At 38.4% G+C, this 21,110-nt stretch overlaps 1 long non-coding RNA gene across 1 annotated transcript in view; it reads right to left on the reverse strand.

Annotated features, from left to right (window-relative positions):
• The window catches only part of LOC131747418 (uncharacterized), a 484,684-nt gene extending 463,968 nt beyond the window's left edge, over positions 1 to 20,716 (reverse strand). Inside the window, exon 1 of the long non-coding RNA XR_010838534.1 lies at positions 20,535 to 20,716. This is a non-coding gene — a long non-coding RNA (uncharacterized lncRNA). The remainder of the gene's footprint in view (positions 1 to 20,534) is intronic.
• Between the last annotated feature and the right edge of the window lie 394 nt (positions 20,717 to 21,110).

Here is a 21,110-nt window from a genome sequence, read left to right on the forward strand (position 1 = left end):
TTCTACTTCTGAAATTTTACCAATAAAGTCAAGAGAATTTGAATAAGCAGGTATTACCAAAACCAATGTCCACCATCTTCCACTTTTCACCTTTTCAACCAGTCTCAGAGCCTATTTGTTTCTTTGAATTGATTAATACCCTTCCTCCTAAGATGTACATATCATGGTATAGAAACAGGTTGGATTTCAGAATTAAACAGATTTTCCTTTGAATCATGTCCTGACTGCTTACTAACTGGGACCCCTTGATGATAACTTTATACTCTTCGTGTCTTCGTTTTTACTATCTAAAATGATGATAATAATGTAGGTTACAGAAAAAAAAAAAAAAGATGATGTGGTATAGTTCAAAGATGAAAAAAATAAAAACCTATATAGTCAGTTTCTGTGGTTGACCCATAGTCGGGATGCAAATTAAATATTTAACTGAAAGAGCATTGCCTCTCTCAAGGTTATTTTCTTCTAACCAGGGACACTGCTTTCAAAATGAGTATCTTTCTAAAGGTAAAATTTTAAGTAATAAACGTTGACATATGTAAAAGCTATTTTTTCACCAGGTAAGTTTCTTCAAATGTTTCACATCACTTAGTTTTCCTTTTCATAAGACTAAATGTGGTTTTCCCACACTCTCTGGGACTGTTAGAGTCCTGTTTTCTGTAGTTTCCACATCTAACAAATCCTTCCAGTACTTAGGCATATTCTTGATAATACATACCTCTTGAAAAGCACACTCACGGGGGAAAATTAAAATTAACTGAGAATGATGGCCATAACAGCAAAATAACATTTAATGAAAATGAGTTAGATTCATTGGCTACCTGAGACCACAATCAAGAGATATTATTTCCCCAAGGCAGAATCTTGAAGAGTCTTGGAGAAAAAAAAAAAAAAAAAAAAAAAGGTATTGCTAATTGAAGGGGGGAAACATCTTAAGTAAAATATATATGTATCTCTAAAACTAGGTATCGTGACTTAATTTCCTATGGACGATGGTATATCTTTCTGTACAACCACTCCAGATCAACAGACGTCCACAGAAAACACTCTCAGGGGAAGAAAAGCTTTGCAATTACAGTCTTGATATTTATCTTCTTCCTAAAAGAAATACGACGCATGTGATCATGGCTTAAATGAAGTACAGTAAGTTGCTTCAAAGCATGCTCATTACATTATGCTCAGTGTACTTAAAAAAATAAAACAAAACAAACACAGATCCGTATATGTCCTCCTCCAGGAAGAAAAAGATTTAGAATCCTATACTAAACTCTCCCTAGCCTTAAAGATATTACCATATTGCGGACCGCTAAAATCATATCTATAAATAATTTTATACAAGTTGCAGACTGTAAGTTTCATTTTGTGTGTAACATTTCCATTGGTCCATATTCCACATTTACAAATGACAACCACCTTTAATTTCTTTCTTACACCATGTATTACAAAGAGCAGCATCCCTCGGAAATATACGGTGGGAACTTTTTCCCCTTATATTACAAAAAGCAGCATCCCTCGGAAATATACGGTGGGAACTTTTTTCCTTACAACATGCAATTCCAATTTAATTTAAATGCAAAGGACAAAGAACTGGCGCACAGTCGAGTGTTCTGAGTACCTAAATGCTTCCGACTGTGACTGTACACTACGTAAGTAAGGCCTTTAGCACTTGGGATATGAAGGAGAATAAATATAGGGATTTCTCTAAACCGTGTTTCCCCAGATCTGATGCATAAACCACCTGCATCAGATTCATGAAAGATGCTTGTTTAAAAGGCTGATGTATGGCCCCCACTTAAAAACCCCTGGGTCAGAATCTCTGGCCGTGGATCTCAGATGTCTGCATTTTCAACAAGCTGCTTGGGTGAATGGCCCCTTATGGAAGAAACAGCTCCCACTGCCTTAATCCAGAAGCGGATGGTAACCTCACGGCACCATAAAACTTCTCACCGTAGGACCAAGGCCCTTCGCGACACAGTCTCTCTCCTCTGCAGCCTTCCCCAGCCCTCAGGGCAACACGGACCAACGATGCCGAATCACGTACGTCCTGCACGTCCAGCTGCGCATGCCTGGACCACACTGGCCTGATCGCTTCGCCAACCTGAATCCTGACTAATCTGAAGCCAAGGTGACACCCTGCACCACCGCCTCTGGTGACAGTGACCACAGCCCGTCCGTACACTCACCCAGTCGGGTAACATGCTCACTCACGTGGCTGTTTGGTTAACACCTTTACTCACACATAATTCACACCGTAAAATTCACCCGTTTAAAGGGACACCATCTAAGTTTAGAAGATTCTCCTCGGCCCAGAAAGAAACACCGTGCACCTGAGCGGTGACCCCACATCCGCTGCTCTCTCCACCCTCCTCTAGGCAACCACTATCCACCTTCTCCTGTGCCTATGCTGGACATTTCTTACAAGTGCCGGCCGCTCATGCTTCCATCCTATACTACCAACTGCATCCTATTTATTTATCCACCTGCCTTTCTGCCCAGACTCACAGAGGTTCAGTTTCCAGGATGTGGCACCGAGTGTGGCTTAGGAGGAATAATCAATACACATGTGCTGGAATAACTAATAAATATGCCTTATCGCCTCTTGTCGGAGGCAAGGGCGAGCAGAACTCGGATGTGCTGTCACCACTGAGACGGAAAAGACGGGGCCATCACTGGACCGGGGCTGGGGAGTGAGGTTCAGACAGAAGGGAAGGCGTTTGACAAACCCAAAGGCCAGCATTAAATACCTTCTGAAGTTACAGCGATCTATGAAAGCAGGCATCTGCCGTCTCTGAGATGAGAACAGCAGTCCATGAGATTTTCCGTGATCTATCAACACAACAACCACGGCTTAACTAGATCTTGGAGAAACAGCACATCTTTTACTGTCCTTTACACCCTTTTTGACTCTCTCCCAGCTCCTGTGTATACTCTCTCTTGGTCCAGGGGTCCAGCATCAAGAGGCTGTCCAAAGCCTTCCTCCACCAAGGCACCCTGAATTTGAAAAGTAATATTCCTTTCCTTTGGCCTTAATCAAAATTGCTTTTGCCTGAGAGCTATTCACATCACACTGATGTGATTCGGAACACAGTAACTGATGGACAGAACTGGTTAAAAGATTAGGCAAAATACCAGTCATTAAGAAAAAAATTATAATACATGCTCTGGAAGAATCTTCACAAAGAAGTACATAAAAAAGAAATAATTAAATCACCCAAAATGCCCCGGGGAAGGGGTGCGTGGGTGGTGGATGTCACTTAACATTTTTCTGAACATCTTTTAAGGCAGAGCTGAGGACAAAGCCACATATGCAGATACACATATGTGTAAAAATATTTACACTTTGCAATGTGCTGTGCAGAGTTTTCTATCTCAGCAAATGTAAATCTACAGCATCCGCTGATGGCTGCAGAGCATTTCACAGTTCAATGTAAGACGATTCATGTAAATAATCCTTTACTCCTAGACATCTAGGTTATTTTCCTATTTTCCCCATCGGGTACTATAAAAATGCTGAGAAGAAAAAACAAATATATATATATATATATATAGGAACAATTAGTTGGTTATCTCATTGAAATACATTTCTATAAAGACAATTTCTGTAGCATAGGATATCAGTGCTTATGCTGGATCAATGTTGGAAAAGTGCCCTGCAGAAAGACTGTGCCCTTAAACTCCATCAACAGTGTGTTCAGGTCTGTTTCCCTACACTCTGGCCAAGGCTGCATTTTCATAATATTTTTAGTATTTAACAAGAGGCAAGAAGCGAAACTTGGCCTTTTGACACTGCCATGTCAAACTGTAAAAATCAGTGTTTTATTAACCTTCATTACAAGTGAAGACTGCAGAAAAGTCTCTGCTGCTTTTAGCATCCTTGACCCTGTCTCTGCCTCCAACCTACATCCTTGGTCTGTGCTGTCTCCAACCTACAGCCTTCCCCAAATCCATATGCCACCCTCGTTCCTAACACTGAGGCCAAGGAGGCTACGGAAAACACACATTCCCTAATATTCAAAAGGACAGAAATATAGTGCGCCATCTTTTAAGGACCCACCAAAATAGAAATACAAGATTCATATCTCATGTGCATTTCTTCAATTACGAGTGAACATATTTTTTATTGATCTTTTGTATGTCTTTTCTCAAGTCCAGTATCTATTTGCGTAGAAGGATATTTACTTTGGGTTATTAATATAGGTTTTTTTCCACTCATGTAAAATGCCTTTGTTATCACAGTAAGATTCCATACATTCATAGGTACAGTTTTTTTACACTCTCTATTCTTTCCACTATCATACTATTTCAAATTGTATAATTTTATAATGCATCATAATATCTACCAGGGCATAACCCCTCCTCCAATGCTGCCTGGGAGACCTTCACTTGTTTTACATCTTTTTTTAAGAGGTACTTTAAAACCACTTGACAAATTTTAAAAAATCCTAGTAGGATTCAGCTTGATTTTACATTGAATGCACAGATTAGTTTTTACAGACTGCCTATCTTTACTGTTTTATACTTCTTAGGAATAGCCACAGAGGTATTAGGAGAAATAATAGGAATAACAGCAAATGGTAATTAAAAGATTGCTATGTGTAAGATAATCTTCCAAACACGTGACATCATTATCTCTTTTATCCATCACAGCTCTGTGAAGGGGATATGTTTATTGCCGTTTTGTGGATGGGAAAACGGAGGTACAGAAATTGTAGGTAACTTACCCATGGTCAAGTACCCAGTGCACACTGGGGTCGATTTCACGCCCAAGCATTTTGAAAAGGGAGCTCCCACACTGAGAACTATGCAATTTACAGAAATCCCTTCACACCAGTGTTACTGTTTTTTATAGCTTTAAAATTTTCTTTACCTGAACATTGTACATGTCCTGTTGAGTTTATATCCATATATTTTATGTTATTAGTTGCAGTTTTTGATTACGGTATTTCCTTGGTGCATTTCCAAAAAAAATCTTTTGGCATTACAAATACTATCATTTATTCTTTAAATGGACAATTTATTCAATGTATTGTTTCTAATTATATAATATATACATATATATATTCTTTTCCATTATAGGTTATGACAAAATATTGAATAGAGTCCCCTGTGCTATACAGTAGGTCCTAATTGCAGCCACTATAGAGAACAGTATGGAAGTTCCTTAAAAAACTAAAACTAGAGTTTTAAATCCAGCAATCCAACCCCTGGGCATATATCCAGAAAAGACAAAAGCTCCACTTCAGATTTCTAATTAAATAATTCATTTTCTATTATTTTTTAATTTAGTAACAAATTATTTAAGATATTAAGCTCCTTTTCATTACAGTTTTGTCTCCACCCACAGATTTTGTATGTAGCAGTATTTTTTACTGTTATTTCCTACCTTGTCCACAATTATAGTTTTAGTTTCTTAATTTTGGGTTAGTTATTTCTAAATTTGTTGCCTTATTTTTAAAACAGAGAATCATCTGTGACTAACAGCTTTTCATAATTTACCACTGTCTTCTGTTTTTCCACACGTGTCTGTGTGTGTGTCTAAGTATACGGCAGCCTAGGTGAGATCTACAGCTTGCTCGACAAGGAACTTTTATTTGCTTGTGCAGCACAAAGTTTGCTACTCACCTCTCCGGTGATCTTATCAATTATATCAATAAAACCAACCTGGACACAATTTATTTCTGATGCATTAATCTTTCATAAACTAAAGTGTGCTAATAAGCTCGATTACTCTGTGTTTTCCACTTTTTCCTTGTGAGTTCAGTAGTTTTGTGTTACTTACTTTAATTCTATGTCGTAAATTAAGTTATAACATGTGATATTAGAGGGAGGCGGATATTTTTGTTGTGGTTTTGGTGGAGGATTTCAGAGCATAATCAAAAACTCTTCTCCATCTCCAATTACTTTCCAAGTAAAACAGTCCATGAAACCGTATGGTTTGCAGCTACCTACAAACTACGCCCACGAAAATAATAAAAATAAAATGATTAAAATTGGCAAAGAGAGCAATGAATACTTTAAACTATAAATCACATAAAGGGAAGGTCAGGATGTGTCCTGAATTAACACGCACATTTTACTATCGTAGTATCCTTGAGATCTGCATCGTTGAGTGACCAATGAGTCAGCATATAGCAAATTGAGTTCTCATATTATTAAACATGAAGAGTCTAAGAAATTATTTATATTTAATTTTCTTTTTACTGTGCTATGACTTCGAAATACTGTACTACTGTACTCTATACAGTACTGTACAGCCCACAAAAGCACAACCACGTATAGAGGACGCCCGCATGGGACCATGTACGCCAGACACGTGAACTAACTTACGTGACTGGACACGTGAGCGCACGTTCGCACCTTTGAAAGTTCGCAACTTGAAAGTTCGTGCGTAGGGGACTTACTGTAGTTATTTAAGTTTAAATGAATTAACATCAAATACATTCCCCGTCCTCACCTTGTGGCTAGCAGTCACCCTTTAGGACGGCACAGGTGGAAAACGCTCTCATTATCACAGAACGTTCTTTTGGACAGCACTGGAGGCAGATATTTTTCTTCCCATAATGAAAACAATTCTCATTATTTTTCTTTTCAGAAAGGACAATTAAAACTCTAAGAATACAAACAGCATATTTCTATTCAGAATATTAGTAACGGACAAACCAGAGACTTTGCCTCGGTTCTATCTGACTGCTAAACCACTGTTTCTTTCTACTTACTATGTAGAATTGACTGAAGAAAAGAAAACCTTAACATCAGGAATGGCTAAGGGAAGCCCCTGCCCATGCAAGTCATGGCCTCAAAGATGTCACTAGAGATGCCACTGGCACAACTTGTCCTGCGGACATCTATCCTTGTCCTTCCTAGATTCCAAGTCTCATGCTAGATTCCCTGAATTCTGTTCAGCGTTCTAACTAGTACGTAAATTCCCGAATTAAATTCATCTCGTGTCTCAGATGTCTACGTTATACTTCTTATCTCTGGCGAAGGGTGAGCAACACTGCCAACCACTATATTTCTATTTCAAACCACTTACAGAGACGATTTCTGGAGATGGCACAGTCTAAATGGCCTGCCCAAAATCAACCCTTTAAGTTCTACCAAAGTTGCCTTTTTTTTACTGTTGTGGATTGAACAGGGTCCCCCCAAAAGATATGCCCAACTCCCATTCCCCAGTACCCACAAATGTGACCTTATTGGAAGAAGAATTTGCGCAGATGCGATTAAGTTCAGGGTCTGGAAACGAGATCGTCCTGGATTTAGGGTGAGCACTAAATCCAATGACTGGTGTCCTAATAAGAGGAAGGAGAGAGAGGGCTGACATCCACAGACTCGGAGGAGGGAACCCAAGGGGGCAGGCACATCAAGACGGAGGCCGAGATGGGAGAGAGATGCATCCAAAAACCAGGGAACGTCAGGGATTTCTGGCCACATCAGATGCTAGGAGACAGTAATGACACTGAGTCTTCTCTGAGAGCCTCCAGAAAGAAATCACCACTGACAACTTCTTGATTTCAGATGTCTGGCCTCTGCAACTGTGGGAGCACAAAGTTCCGTTCTTTTACGCCACCAGTTGGCAGCGATTTGTTATGGCAGCCCTAGGAAACTGAGAAAGCCACCAACCGCGTCAGTATTTCTTTTCGGGACCTGGATCTCCTTCAAAGCAGTTACTGTTCTTTCCACATCTCCCAAAGGGGTAATCAAGAATTTCTAGTGATTGACTTCCCAATTATCTATAATAAGGAGGCAAAATCTGGGCGAACACCTGAAGAAAAATGTCAAAGATACAAGAAATGTTAGGTTACTGGAAAATGACTTTGCCTTTTAAAATGTGGTCGACTGGCTGGATCTAGAGCAAGCTGCCTCTTTTCACAGCGTTGGACAGGCTCTGAGGCAATATAAGCCTAAGGAGACTTCATGACAAGACGTGCGGACATGTCCTGTTGATCAAACAATGCTAGAGAAGCAGAAGAAGCTTAACGTTACTGACAAAAGAATGGTTCATTTAATATGACATCTCCTTAATGATATGCAAATGAATTATTATGCTGCCTGAGGACGAGAAAAAAGAGCCAGCATGTAAAAATTTACATTTTCTTATTGATTTTATTGATGATCTTATCTTGTACTTCTTTAGCATCTGCAAGAATTAATTTTAACAACTTTCCATACCATGAATCTTTTAATAGCCATTGCATTCTTTACACTGTACAGAAAGACTCAAACTCTAACATTATCTTTTCATTTGCCCCAAGTCCTTAATTCTGTGAACTTTATTTGGGTTCCTCCTAAAGTCTGGCCATAAGAAGCAATCTTCAGTTATCCTCAAGACCATATTCACCTAGGCCCTCACTAAACATGGATGATCTCATTAAGTAAGAACAGAAGGCTGTAGGTAGGACACCTGGATGGAAGTGAACTCTCAGACATGGGGCGTGAGTGAGGTGACCTCAGCATTCAAGAAAGGAGAGGAGAACACGGGTGACCAAAAGAACAGGAAGGAGAAAGTGACCTGTCTTCTGGCAGAGGACAGAAGGTCTGGATCAGGCAGATGCTGGGCTTTAGACCAAAGGAGCTAACGGCCCAGAGACAAAAGTTCTCCTTAGTAAAAGGTTTAAAGGCTTAGATAGGAAAAAGAAACTCACCTGCATTTAGGTGTAAATAATTGCAATAGCAATACATGATTTTATTGTAGGGGAATGAGAAATAAAAAACACATTCAGTTCCACAAAAACAACCAGGGAGGTTAAAGGAAAATTCTGTATATAATGGGAATTTTGAAGAATCAGGTTTCTTCAGCTTTCTCTGGGAAGAACACACATAATGCATTTGAGGTTATTAAGAGGAAAATGGTTAGAAGGCATTCAGGCCTTGACCATTTAATTTACAAGGTAACCTGTTATCACTTATGTTTATTTTTCTTCACATGAAGCAGTCCGTCAAAGGCAGTGGGCTCAAAGGGAATGGGCCTTATGATCACTTTAGCCTATGTGATCTCACAGACTCTACAGTTCTCTAGTTAAGAAAGACTATGTATTCAGGTAAAGAAAAAAAAAACCTACTGGAAACAACAGCAAAAGAACAGCAGCAAAACTGACTGGGCAAAATCATGAATGTCCCAAGAGCCTAAAATTCTCCATAAGCTGCTGTTCCCCTATTGCCTGAAACTTCCACACACCTCAGGAAACTCTGCACTGCGTGCCGACTCTGTAAGAAAACAGCAGACAATCAGAGTTATTACTCCATGACTGATGGGAAATTTGCCTGCTGCTGAATGTCTGTCCCTTATTGTCTATCTCCAGCAAAGGTCTTTACACAACTAATTTAAAGTATACACTTTTTCACGTGCTGTTTGATTGCTGTTAATTAGAATATACTAATCGTTCGTGCCTGTTACACGTTTTACAATTTGATCTAGGATAGGGCATATCCTGGAAGCTCTGCTGTAAAGAACCAAACTCATGATGGCAGGGAGCAAAGACCTTTTAAACGGGGTTAAGGTTATGATTCCTGTTTGTCTCCTGTGCTTGGAGACTTGGCATGGTAACTAGTAAAAACGGACTTGTGCTAAGTGCCCATTGCTGGAGAGGCTATGTGCACGTGCATTCACTCCTAGATATGCATGTGTACACACACACACACACACACACACACACACACACACATTTTGATCAAAGGACGAAGTGTAAAATCGCAGGACTCCGGAAGCGCTAATATCTTCTATGACCATAAAAAATATTTCCCACGTATAACCTCAAATATATTTGTAAATTACACTGACTAAATATCTGTACATATCTTTTAAAAGCAAAACCTCTGTAGAGACAGCATTTCTTACAGAGCAGGAGGAGGACGAGCACTGAAAGAGGAAACGTTATTTTTGAGAATATGGCCCCACATAATCGGGTTCGGGTGGGGCGCTAACGTCACTGGGCTTCAGGCAACAAACGAGCAAAACTACTTCAAAAGTTCATTTAATATGCAAGTATTAAGTACTTCTAAAACTAATTTAATCCAGAGAAACATAATGAAAGCATTTTTTTTTTCTGGATACTTACAGTGATTGGGAACAAATATTTTAAAAGTTAAGTGACAAAACGGTAACAAATATGTGCATATCTTTCAAGTTATTTATATGTTAGAAGTGCACTTGAACATCAGCCTGTAATATACATTAACAGGATCCGCGCAAGTTTGTGCAAGAATTAATATCTAATGTGTGTACATACACACATGCACACATTATTTCCACAGAAAAAATTAGAGAAAATGATGTCGGGAATTGTTAATATACATGCTGCCATCTACGTGCCTATATTCCAAAATCTTATACAGTCCGCTGTGAAAATGTTTACCCAAGGAAAGCTAAAAGAATATTAAGTTGCAGGCTAATTTGTGCTTCCCTCCAAATAACTGGCTCCATTATTAAATATTACTGTTAAGTAACTGACCAAAAAAATTCTTGCAACCTTGCGGCCGGCAAAATAAGTGAGTTAACACAGATAAGCTGTGGAAACACAGCAACTTGTTTTCATCCCTACACACTATTTAATTCTTCCCCAAATCAGAAGTAGAGTTAGAATAATAAAATGTTAGTGTAGACAATATTCTCTTAAGCATTGTTACAAACTCCTAGGTTTATGAGTCAGGAAATTGGTACTAAGAGATATTCAATAACCCACACAAGATGACGCAGATTTAAATGAAATCAAATCTCAGACTCTGGCAGGATTCATTGTTATGTCTGTGATAATAAAATATCAAAATTAATTTCTCACAAGCAATAATTCACTTAAGAGTCAACCAAAACAGTACAGCAGTTCCAATTGTTTAAGAACGTGCTTTTATGAAAGCTACTGCACTATGTTAATTATATTAAAAATCAAAAACATTCAGGCATACCCTCTGACATAATTTCACATTTGATCCTTTATCTTAAATAAATGCTTTTGGATGGCAACAAAGATATAAACCCCAATTAAACCCTTCATTTAGCTTCTTTTAATCTTATGAAAATGTAAAAAACACAACTACCAAAATATCCAACCATATGAGACTGTTAAGTAATTTCTTTTAAATCCATACAATGAAATAATAAGCAGCCACTGAATTGGTGCTGTGGTAGGAAGATATTTAATGACATAGATATTTTTAATTTAAAAAGAGTAGGTAGGACGCTACGATAAGTATCAGGTTGGCCAAAAATTCGTTCGGGTTTTTCCATAACGTCGTACAGAGGAGACCCCCAAAAATTTTTAGGCCAATCCAATATGTGATAATAAACAAAATAAAATATATCATACATACGCACATCACAATATCATTCAAATTTAGCTTATACAGTTGTGTATTCTGTATCATATTTTGCATTTCTCTTTTGTATTTTACTGCATTATTACACTTAAGAACTTTTTCCCATGTCGGGAAAGGAATACTGAAACTGTAGTTTAATCATAATCATATAAGGAAATACTGAACAGTGCTTATAATAAACAAACAAGTTCAAAATATGTGAGTAAAGAAAAATCTTAACAATATAAAGGTGAGTAAAAAAGCAAGTTGTAAAAACCTGCATACGGTAAGCACAATGAATTTTGAGAAGCGACTGCTCTTTTAAATTAATCTTTAAAGTTTCAAAACATTACTAAGGCTATATTTTAAATCTTGAATTTTGGTTTTTGAGTGTATATAATTAAATGCCCCAATAAATGTCACAATAGGAATATTTCTGTTGGAAGTATTTTCATTCCATAATGTTGTTATTTCTCCCAACTTTCCTTTCTTCTTTTTTTGTTCCCTGAGTAATTTTAGTTTTCCTTATTTTCATGTTATTTTAAGAAAAAGGTGGGTAGGGTGGGGGGGGGTCCTTATTCTCCATGTTAATCTTTGCAGCCTTTGAAAGAAAAGTTCTCACTGCGGACATGATGAGGGCTCTTCTCAGTGGTGGCTGACGGACAGCCCTTGGGGGTGACACCGCTTTGGTGAACTTGGTCTTGCAGTTTGGGTCACTGTATGTGTCAGTGTCTAATCCTATCTGAGGATGGTTCTCACACTGGCAGCGCTCACAAGGGTATGAAACGTAGAGCTCAACGTGCCAATTCAGTAATTTATAATAGAAAGACAACAGTTCCCAGCCTTGACTGTGCAAGAGCCCCCCAAACACCTTCTTTCCCTAAACAAAACGCACAGGAATAGACAGATTATCTGAAGTTTGTTTGGCGAGCACTGAAATAGCATATGTTATTTTATTTATATGTTATTTTATTTATGGGATATGTTACCAATGCCATCAGGCCAAGCCAGCCTGCTGCATATGCAACGTTCAGAAAGCTAGCCGCCCCGTTCTTCCCACAGTGGCAGCAAGATGAAGGTTCCCAAACTGCCTTTGGGATTCTGAATTTGTTTGCCAGAATCTTCTTGATACACGTGATAAACATTTGTCTCTTAGATATTGTTAACGCTGGCAATAAGATTAGAGAGGCTGCCTTGGAGACAGATTCTATTCTTTTTGGTAGAGCCTCTTTTTGTGTAGATTTGGTCTCACGCGATGAGGTGTCTTCTGCTCCATTATCGCGTAACTGTTTATTTGAAATCTTAAGAGTCTTCTGAGGTATCTTTCTCTTACTTTTGCCCACAAGGACATTTTTTTTCTGGATTTTATATTACCAACACTAATAAAACGTTTTAAGCATTATTCATATTTTAAACAAGAATAAAAGTCTTTTGACATTGCTCAATGGAAAATATTTTTAAATAAAACTTTCAACATATGATTGGCTAAGCGTGGAAAATAACATTTAAATGGATATATCATATGTAATCCTCTAAGTGATATTATGTAACTAGCAAAACCACTGTCCCTTGACGTTACTGCCGTTGAGTTTGCCACACAACTTAAATACGAGCTCCTCATAACTTCACTGGAGTTATGACAGGCTGATTTAGGGAAATAGGAAGTGTTGAAATACTTAACAGTTTTTACAGTGGTTAATCATAAGTTGATTCTCAATAAAATTAACTAAAAGGAAATGACCAAACTCCAAAAATAGGAAAAAGCAAAGAATTTTATCATCATGTAATTATATTTTTAATCTAGATTTTTCACAAGTCACTATGTCCATTTAAATATTAAACAGAGAATTAGGCAGACGATCTTATTTATATACAATCAATATCAAAACTGATGAGGGTAAATTCTGTGTCAATAATACTCTGTAAACTCAACTTTCTTTTAGTTGTTTTCTTCCTCTCAAAAGAATGATCATTATGATAATGTGTTTCATCTGCACTATTGGTACATGCACACTTTTATTTAAATGTATGCAAAAAACGTGATTTATTTTTAAGTACTGTAACTTCAAATTTTAAAACTAACTTGGAAACTATTAACATTGTAGAAAACAATATTGGTTGAAATGCACAAATTTTTTAAAACATTAAAATTATGAATGATCCTATGTAAATATTATTAGCATGGAAATTTGGACACAAATCTTACCAAATCAGTACCAGGAAATTGAAAACTCAATAATTAACATTGTTTTCTGCACTTAAGTATTTCAAGGTTATTTTCCCTCAAAATTCATAAAATCAAATGTTGTGATTTCTTTTATATATATATATATAATTTAGATTAGGTCATCACTCAAACTTTTCATTTAACTGAAACTTATTTTTAAATATGTTTGCTAACCATTAAATTTTTGTTTTCTTTTTTGTTCAAATTAATTACTGTTAACTGTTGAAAAGACAAAATCTTAAAAAGTATAATATACCCCACAAACATCAATAAGAAATATTTTACTTAAAATCTTATTATGAAATTTGTAAAAGATATAGACTATAAACACAATGGAAATATCACTGACCATAATTATATTAAAAGTAATAAACTTTTAATTTTGATCCCAGTTACCAATAACATTTTAAAGAACGGAGAAGCAAACGATTTACACAAATAACTTTAGCAACAATATATTTTAAGGCTAATAATACTTTTCATTATTTTAATGTACTTTTAATCAAAGTAAAATAAAGTTGGCAATAACTAAAATATTATCAAATTCTTTGAATTTAATAAAATATTAAGTTGTATGGAAAAGTACTGTGAAAAGTGTGACTAAGGAACCTTTGAGTGATATAAACAGATCTTGGATCTGTATTTTAGGAAAGACCTACAGTGTAAGTAATGATATATACAAAATAAAAATTTAGTGTTTCTATACTCAATATCTATATGTATCACACATAAGAAGGCAAGATATTTTTACTGTATTTAATGTGTTCATAAAACAAACTTACTTTACATAAGGAATCTTTACATACCACATCAAATTAACATTAAATAGCAACTTTAAAAGACAATGATAAAAAGAAATTGTGATACATCCCATCACAAAACAAATATTCTCCAGTTGTTAACCTCTTGGATTATCTTGTACCTAACTGGACTAAAAAGAAAAATATCAGTGTACTGTTTTTTTTTTTTAATTTGATGATATGAACAGATCAATGATAGAAGAAGCATAATATTTACACAGCATTTAATTTTGTATTTATTCTTTAAATAATTTTAATCAAGCTTATGAATGCCGTCTCAATTTAGGAAAATGCTCTCCAAGAAAAAAAAAATTCAGGGAGAGAAGGTAAATTAATTAAATGTTTGGTTTTCAATAATATAACCAGGTAACTTTCAAATCTCTGTTCAACAGTATATCGTTATCCTCTCAGGATATTCTATTCTAAGGGAAGTCCAAATTAATCAACATAGAAAATTAAAACACACACACACACACACACACACACACACACACACACACACACACACACACACACACAGAAACCCATTTATCATTTCTGGCTGTCAAATTTGTTGAAATATGGGTTTCTTTGTTTATGCTATTAATTTTGTATATAATCACAGCTTAAACCTAGAAATATTTATCTTCCAAATAATAAAACTAATTCCTGAAAACTGCATCAACAAGTTCTTAGCTTTATTAGTAACTATTCAAAACCAGTCCATGCCACTGTCACCCTGTAACTGTTGAAATACTTTTTATTTTTAAACAGGAGGGGCTTCCCTGGTGGCGCAGTGGTTGAGAGTCCGCCTGCCGATGCAGGGGACGCGGGTTCGTGCCCCGGTCCGGGAAGATCCCACGTGCCGCGGAGCGGCTGGGCCCGTGAGCCGTGGCCGCTGCGCCTGCGCGTCCGGAGCCTGCGCTCCGCAACGGGAGAGACCACAACAGTGAGAGGCCCGCGTATCGCAAAAAAAAAAAAAAAAAAAAAAGGTAACAGGAATAAATCTTTCTACTTTAGTTAACACTTAATGAATAACTGATTGAGCTATAAGCCAAAAAATATTAAGTATAAATGCAGTCCACGAATGAATTGATACTGTGACTGTTATTATTAGTTCCCATTAAACACACGTAGGAATACAAAATGTGAAAATCGAATGTATTTAATAAACCCGTTGTATAAACTGGAGGGCAGGCAACCGCGGTGTAGCAGGTGACCTCAGTCACCTTGCTTTCGTCTTCATGTAACTGAGGCTGGGAAAGCATGTTTTCCATTCTGACTCGCCTGGGGCACTAGTTCAGTAAATTCTATAGACTCAGAGCATTTTCTTGGATTGTTTATTTTGTATGATAATGTTTGAAATCTGATGTTAGCATCAAAGATCCCTGTCATACAATGATGATCCATATTCATTACAGAAGTCCAGCAAAAGGCCAGCAGCTTCCTAAACATACTCTGCTGAAAACGGGGAGATGAATAGGACCCTAACCTGATTATCCTCTTAATAAAATTGCTAGCAAAGTAGGAATAATGCAGATTTGGGGGCTATATATAAAGTAATGTTAATTTGAACTTTTTAAGAAGTCATTCAGTCTTTCCAACAGCATTATACCTGCCTTTAGTTTAGGCAGAGATTTCCAAAAATTGGTCAAATATTATAAAACCTTTAAAATATTCATATTAGAAAGTGGAAAACAATTATTTGGGGTATGGGGTGTTGTAAAAAACCCCATGTTTTATGATATCAAAATCATAAAACATATCCTTATCATAATGTAGGTACTACTCAGATAACTGTTTTCTTCTAATAATATCACGTAGTAAATTCTTCCATGATTTTACTTTCCATCTTTTAATTTTGATTCTCTCCATGTGTTTCAGATCTCCTACTTCGTCAAAAAGTTGCCTAGAAAGATATGCTTATTGTAATAACTGATAAATGATTCTGCTAAATCCGTAATTTTTTTCACTAATTTGATACCAAGTTTTGATTCATCCACCTTTTTCAGTAATAACTCCTAAATATACGTCCTATAAAAATGTGGAAGATAGTTTTCCACCATCACAAAGAAATACATGTGTTTGCCTTATCCAATGATTTTAACCTTTAAATAACATTACACATAATCCATAGAATATGCCATACTTAGGGATTAATTACCAGTTTTATGGTAGTTGGGTGAATAGTAAGGTGGCTTACCAATCACTTCTATGACCGAACATTCTAAAACCATATGGCAGAACTAGTCATGTCCTATGCAACCATATAGAAAAAACTGCCTGAAGTCCCTAGACTTCAAAAATAATTTTGGATAATCAATGAAATAAAAACCAATCCTTAATATTGATATGGTAGAGCAAAACTGCACTCCTGTTTAAAATGTGAATATATATACAATTAACACAGATGATCATATACATATAATTAAGCTATATTTATTCTTGGTAGGGTTTTATAAAATTAAGTGCTGACTGAAATGAAAACAGTTCTTAAAAATAAAGATATCTGCACCCAATACATCATAAACATATGAAGATTAAATCAGAGTAATACTCAAATTTGGAAATATCATTTGAAATAAATCTTCAGATTCTCATCATTTCTGCTAAGACATAGTCTAAGATACATTTTAACTGCTGTGCTCATCCAGAATAATTCTTATTTTCCTATATTATAACTGATCTCTCATTTATTCGGCTTCAAATTCCTTCTTCTAATTCAGAATTAATGGTGTCCCTCCGCCCCGATAAAACCTAAGCTTCAAATATATATGCATTTTCTAGAAACTACAAGTGAAAGTCATATTCAGTTATACTTTATATTACAGGTGAAGTCAAACAGGCTGCTGACAAGATAGAAATTAAAGAATAAAAAGATTTCATCTTTTGTTTGATCTTCACTGACTGATAAATCTATTTTTTCTCTTAGATGATAATTTAATGGAGAAAAAAACAAAACTCACTGCTTCTTCATAATCTCTCAGTCCCTCTAAATTTTTTGTTTAAGTTCATTCAGTTGAAATATATTTAAGTCTAAAACTAACAGCTAATTTTTAGGCTTTTGGAAGAAAACTACCTAATATAGCTATAAGAGAATAAAGTCCTGAAAAGATGGAATAAAGATAGAAATGATGCAAAAATATGGATTAGAATCACTATGATAAGAAGGACAATTACTCAGTGATTGCCAAGCTGCAAAAATGAGGCTTCGGTTAAATACAGACACACTCTTTAACTGATACTTTAAAATAACCCATATGTGATACTGTAGTTTTTAAAATAAGAATTAAAAAGTTAATTATTAAAGTATTTCCAAAATTCATCAGTACAATACCAGTGTCATTTCAGGAGACTTAACACTATCTACCTATCTACCTACCTACCCTCCTGTTCAACGTTTTCTCCCTTAAACTTCAACCCAACTTCAGCAGTCTGCTACACGATTCTGCCAAGTAACCTTAACTGAACAAGCTTACTACTGTATTATGTAGCGAGTACTGAGCATTTTTAAAGTTCCAAAATATAATTTATCTATCCTTATAGCCATGTTATATCAAAATTATATCAACTGTATCAATATTTCATTGAGACTGAATTCATGGAAAAGCCTATAAACACGTCTGGTTTTCTTTGCAAATGTATATGTCACATAAGCAATGACCATAATATACCCACTTCTATCTTATTTTACTAAATTAACATTGCTGTTACTAGCTGCCTTTTAAATTACCAATAAGTTCTCATGCTTGAGGAATTTAACATGCTTAATAATGATAAAAAATTAGTAAATGTCCTGTTCTCATATTTTTAAACATTTAAACATGGCACAAATCTCTCGGCATCTTACATTGAAATCCTTTTGGTTTTGCAATGTGTGAAGGGGTAAGGTATGTGATAAATTTAGAAAAATCCACAATGAATTTATGTGACAAGAGACAAGGTAAAAGGAGTTCCTTCAGGAAAATAATTATATTATTTTACAACGTGGGGAGTTCCAAGCCTTCCTTAATATTACGTGAATGTAAAGGAAATAGAATTTTCAGAATTCACAATTCAGTACTTTTCTAGATGTTCCCTGATGATTCAGAAAATAAACACATAAATTTTATAAACATGTGCACTCAATGTAAAGCAGGTATAGTTCAAATGATTACAGGGCACTACATTTTCCAGAAGCATCCTACTTGTCCCTAAGTTCCCTGAGATGTTTGATACATAGTTGTAACTTTTAAATTACTAAATAATAAAATTAAAATAAGCCCTGACTGAGTTCTTCCAGACTAGTTAAGCAGAGTTCTATGTCACAGCAAAATCTACAGAAAAATACAATGAAAGGTGCAGAGACTGGAGATGAGTATAGCCTAGATTCGAGAACCAGCTCTTTCCTGAAACAGCGCGACGAAGACCTGAAGTTTCTTAAGCCTTTGCTGCTTTGTCTATAAAATGGGCAACCTATTTTTCTCTGTTAACTTTAAAGTTACACTGTCAGATGCATGACTTCCTAGGAAGTTTATAAATTTATGTAGGAAGGCAGATTATCTCTCTACATGATTATTGTTACCATAATTACCAATGTACAGGTACAAACAGGTAGCCTTTGAAGGTTCTTCCCTTTCTATCTGAGTATATGACGAACGTGTTCAGGTCACAGCAGTTCCAAAGTTCACGCAAGCCTGGGGAACAAGGACCAGCAATTCACCAGAATAAACGAAAAAGTTTTACCAACTTTTCGTCTTCAATTTTGGCTACAGTAAATTATTTCAAGAAATAGGTATATCTGCCTAGCTTAACTCTGTAAAACACACACTCTGTTACATTCAAACTACTGAAGAGCACATTCAAACTCATAATGTTGAGTCACCTTTAAATACAACTTGATGTAGTTTTTTAAATGATCACACAGTAATGAGACTTTTATTATGGCAGGAGGGATGGTTTTCCATGGTGCTGTGAGTCACCCCCCAAAATGTAACTATAGGACCAACTGGTATTTCTGACATGAGTGAATCATATTATACTTAAATGTATACAAGGAACTACTTTTTTTTTTTTTATGGAAGAAAAGAGCTTAAAGAATTGAAGTTTCTACAGATATGCTCCGGTTATATTTCAGTGGGCATGCAACTGTCTTTTCAAATAGGACAGAAAATCCACTGCCTCTCCTAAAATGAGCTCCATATACTTTTTTGGTTCTTTTGTATCATCGTGATTGAATGGGGATACGAGAGCGTTAGGCAGGTTCCCGCACGGCGTTGCACTGCTCCCATCTGGGGAACATGCCTGCATCTCCTGCACCCAGGGGCAAAACCTCTAACAAGTAGCACGCACTAATTCAGCAGGTGGCTTCAAAAGGCTCAAGCGCGTTGCCTGAGAAACTTATTGTCACTTTTCAATTTTCGCCCAGAGTTCCAATTGCACCGTAAATTTTTAAAACTGATTAAGAACCCACAACGGTCATTAAAATACTAAGGCAGCGAAGACACGCTTCACGGCAGGGGATCTAAAGCAAACCAGAAGGAACTAGGCTATTCATTCACTGCCGGTTTGCACACTGCTCCAAGCACAGATGCAGACATTCATCTAAGGGTCCTACGGCCGTTCACCCAGTCGAGAAATGGAAATACATGCATAAAAGTTTTAAAGGGATTTTTAAAGCACGCCTATCGGTGGGCCCGTAAACGGCACAGAAGAAGATAACGCCTCTCCGAACGGGATTTCCCCAACGACCGAGCGGGAAGTCCTCGGCCTTCTCCGCAGCATCCTGGCCGGCAGCCGCACGGTCGCGCTTTCGGACCAGGCAGCCGGACTTTTCCCTCAGCTCCTCGTCGCAGACGGGACAGCGAGCGGCTGCCGCCTCCCGCCCGGCAGCCAACGCCGCCGCCGCTGCAAAGAAAGGGCTACTCCGCTCCTGGAGCCGCGCGGCTGTAAACTTCCCCTGCTTTGCACGTACCTCTTTCTGCCAACTTGAACGTCCTTCCTCGCAGGGGGGCCAGGGAAAACCATTACAGCGTCCCAGGGAACGGTGGTAAAGGACACCCTCGCAAGGAAAGACCCGCGCCTCCGCCAGGGACGCGCCGTTCGCGCAGGTGGGCAGCACCGCTGCCGGCGGGTCCGCCCCCCGCCCCCGCCCCCCTCGCCCGGCGCTGCCCAGGCTGCGGGGAGGACGGCTGCAGCGGCCACGGGCAGCGCCGAGAGGAGCCGGGCAGCCCGCGGGAGCCGTGCGGGAAGGCGGCACGTACCTTGCTGCGGTCGCCGGGCGCGGGGCCCGAGCCGGGAGCGTGGCTGGAGGCGGCGGGGCGCGGGCGCAGGGCGCCGCCGGGCGCTCAGCCGGAGAACTTGGGCAGAGCCTCCGCCGCGGTCTCCGCCAGCGGCGCGAGCAACACGTCCGGTTTGAACTTTCCAGCTCCGGGCCCGGCGAATACGCGCTCACGCACGGACACGCGCGCGCCGGCAGAGCCTCTCAGGGGCGAGCCAAGCGGCCCCGGGGCCTCCGCGGCCGCGTCCTCCGCGCTGCCCGGCTCTCATTGGCGCGGAGGTTCCGGCGCTATTTATTTATTTCCTCCTCCTCGCTCCGTCCCCCGCCCCGCCCGCCCGCGCGCGCGCGCGCGCGCGCCCCTCCTCCGCCCCTCGGTCCGCGCGGCCGGCCGCCGGGGCTCCGGCTGCAGCGCGGCGGGGATGCGCGCGGCCCGGGGATGCGCGCCGGGCGGGCTGTGGGGGAGGGAGAGGGCGCCCGGCTGCGCGCAGGAGGCGAGGGGCGAGAGGCCGGGGAGGCGCGGGGCGGACGCGGGCGAAGGCTGCGCGGCGGCTCCCCGGCC

Source organism: Kogia breviceps, chromosome 20, assembly GCF_026419965.1.
Source record: "Kogia breviceps isolate mKogBre1 chromosome 20, mKogBre1 haplotype 1, whole genome shotgun sequence".
Lineage (NCBI taxonomy): Eukaryota > Metazoa > Chordata > Mammalia > Artiodactyla > Physeteridae > Kogia > Kogia breviceps.